Source organism: Anneissia japonica, unplaced genomic scaffold (assembly GCF_011630105.1).
Source record: "Anneissia japonica isolate Jap-2015-1 unplaced genomic scaffold, ASM1163010v1 scaffold287982_len162305_cov178, whole genome shotgun sequence".
NCBI lineage: Eukaryota > Metazoa > Echinodermata > Crinoidea > Comatulida > Comatulidae > Anneissia > Anneissia japonica.
In genome coordinates this window covers 158,004-161,084 of record NW_022721545.1, presented here as the reverse complement: position 1 = coordinate 161,084, position 3,081 = coordinate 158,004, and the positions used below count along the sequence as shown (strand labels likewise).

Genomic DNA, 3,081 nt, shown 5'->3' with positions numbered 1-3,081 from the left:
TAAATGTTTTTCGAAAGTAAATTCGGTATATAAAAGGGCAGACTATATGATGGCGGCTGTTTGTTCGAGCATATTGCTGTGCAGTCTCAGTTATTCTGTGTTGTAGTGTCACATAGGCCTATACAAAATTGGCGAAGACGTTAACAATTTAGTGCAGAAATTATAGTACTTCTACGGAGATGGTTGTCTTTGGTAATGTCAGTACGTACGATGAAGCGATCGAAAACTTTGACGATATTCTGACCGTTGCGACGCCTTATGACCGCGAATGCAGTCGCTGAGGATAAGCAGGCCAACCTATTTCTCTTCACGGTAGTATGATGCAGGCAGGTTACATCCAGCTACCTTAAATTGGAATAAATATCATGTTGATTTAGTGCAAAATTTCGCTCGCAGATTTTGATCGACGGCATCTGCAAATTAGTTTGTAGAACGTTGTAGAAACTGAGCGCGGTGATTGGTCTGCTGTAGAAATGTTGTACGGGTTGTAGAGGTTAGCGATCTCATTGGACGGCTGTAGAAAAAATAAGCTCTGTGATGAACCTGTTTGTAGGCTACTTGGATGGGAGATTGCCTGGGAATACCCGGGTGCTGTAGACTTAATTAATTTTTTTTTCATAGTGTTCGAAGTGTTGTACGGTTGATACTCCCTTGTCTACGGCCATACTACTTTGGAAACACCGGTTCTCGTCCGATCACTAAAGTTAGCAACGTTGGGCACGGTTAGTACTGGGATGGGAGACCGCCTTGGAATTCCGGGTGTAGACTTAATTCATAATCTTTTTCAAAAAATTGATTTGACCAATAGCAGCGCAACGATAGCTCTTATGATATTTTTCTAAGTAACACTTCATCAACTTGAAATATCATTCATAAAGCTCTGATCGAAGAGTTGTACTGTTGGTGCTCCATTGTCTACGGCCATACTTCGTTGAAAACACCGGTTCTCGTCCGATCACCGAAGTAAGCAACGTCGGGCCTGGTTTGTACTTGGATGGGAGACCGCCTGCGAATACCGGGTGCTGTAGACTTAATTTATTCTTTTTTCTAAATATTGATTTGACCAATAGCGCATCGATAGCTCTTATAATATTTTCCTAAAGCAGGCGATACATTGAAGCCTGGACCCACCTCAGAGGTCGCCAAATATCGACGTCGACTCGACGTCGAAGCCTAAGGTCAATAAATTTGCTGTTGTAGTGAATTCAAAGTTCTTTTATCTTGATTTAGTGAAGCTTTACAGTGAAGCTTTACCTATAAATTTGATGAAAGGTGTGAAGCTTTGAAGAGTAATTTGTGTTTTCTGGTGATGGGAGATGGAATGCATACCTATTAAAGTTGATGAATGGTGTGATAAGCTTTGACGAGTAATTAGTGTTTTATGGTGATGTGACATCAAATCCACTACATCGGTCACGTCGAAAAAATGTCGAAATCATCGTGGGTAGTTATTTTCTAACAACTATCGTGAACATGCAATGTGTTTCGTTTTCGTTCAGGCTACACGCGGCTCGGTTGTCAAGTTTACTACGAAATCACGAAGCGTGACGGCAACCTGCGCATGCTTATAGGCCAATAGTATATAGGCTGACCGCGGGCGAATTTTTTTCCGTACGAAACATTTGCATGAAACTCCACTCGGGCCGTCTAGGATTGACTCGAGTTTGATACGAACAAGAGCAGGCACTTCGCAATGTTGTGACACTCGAGTATTCTATTACCATTACTGTAATTTTTGTTTACCTTCGGTAGGCCTATGAAATCTTACAGATATATGGGATGTAGGCTACCTCTGTAACTAGTGAGCGTCTTGTATGTTTGCTATCAAATGTAATACCATACAACAACAGCTAGTACCCCCTTCTATAGGGTGTAGTACCAGTAGTAAATAGGTACATTCCTATCAAAGGCTAGAGCAAAAGCTGAGGCTATACTAGTGGGCCTGGGGCCTGATTACAAGCTGAGTTAGGTCCTACCTGCTATAGCCCCCTCCCCCACCCATACTAGGCCCCTAGGTTCCTAGGCCTGCCACAACATTCACGCTTCGCATGCCATATTGACTGAAATTTTGGGGAAAAAAATTAAAAAAACATGAAATTAAAATGGGACAGTGAGTGAAAGAAATATTATTAAATAATAATAAATTAAATATATCATTCCAGCATTAATGAACTTGACCTAAGCCTTGTAATTTAATTATTAAATAATAATAAAAATAATAATAATAATAATAATAATAACAATAATAATTAAATAACCATATATAATTTCGCCGTTAATTAACTTAGCCTAAGCCTTGTAATCAAGAAGCACCTACAATACAATACTATAGGCCTATAATTAACAGTCCTCATTCATTCATTGCTACACTACTATTTTGGAAGTTCCTATGATGGCATCCTTATTTTAGAGCTGCTGCTTATTCATCAAGCCACAAAATACATTGACGAAAATTTTAGTAGAAAATTAATTGTGTAGTTTAAGCAATTTTAACTTATCTTATTTTTCTTAATCTTCTCAATTTTAACTGATATTAATGTTTTACTGGCCATTGTAATTTAAGTAATATATGTCCTTATCTATTTTTATATTTATTTTTTAATTGATCGTTTATCTTGTTTTGGTGTAGTTATAATGTGAAGCGCCTTTGAACATGATTATTTATGGAAAGGGCGCTATAGAAATGTGGTAAAAAAATAAATAAATTTGCCAATAACAATGTGCGAAATGAAATTAAAAAGGCGAAAGAAGACTTTCTGCTGAAAAGATGTGCAGAAGAGATTGAAAGGGGTTTTGAGAACAACAATTCAAAGCTCGCATATGAAGTTGAAAGACAACTGACCAAAGAAAAGTGTGAGTTTCTGTGATTGAAGATGTTCATAGGAATTTACTAACAGAGACTAGTAAAATTCAGAGTACATAAAAGACCTCTACAACTACCATATCGCAACTAACCTTATTATTCTTTATTGCCAGAAACACAACAACAACAAACACATAGTGTCAACTCAGGGAGTAGGCAGAAACCAAAAAGTGAACTAAATCACTGTAACAAAGTAAAGATTCCATACTCCTTGAGTA

The 3,081-nt window shown here is 37.8% G+C and overlaps 1 non-coding gene and 1 pseudogene across 1 annotated transcript; both read left to right on the top strand.

Annotated features, from left to right (window-relative positions):
- The first annotated feature begins 653 nt into the window (after nt 1–653).
- Nucleotides 654–768, top strand: LOC117111597 (annotated as a pseudogene).
- Nucleotides 769–913: 145 nt separating this feature from the next.
- Nucleotides 914–1,031, top strand: LOC117111596. The gene has a single exon (XR_004445892.1). It is a non-coding gene; the product is annotated as a 5S ribosomal RNA (ribosomal RNA).
- The last annotated feature ends 2,050 nt before the right edge of the window (nt 1,032–3,081 follow it).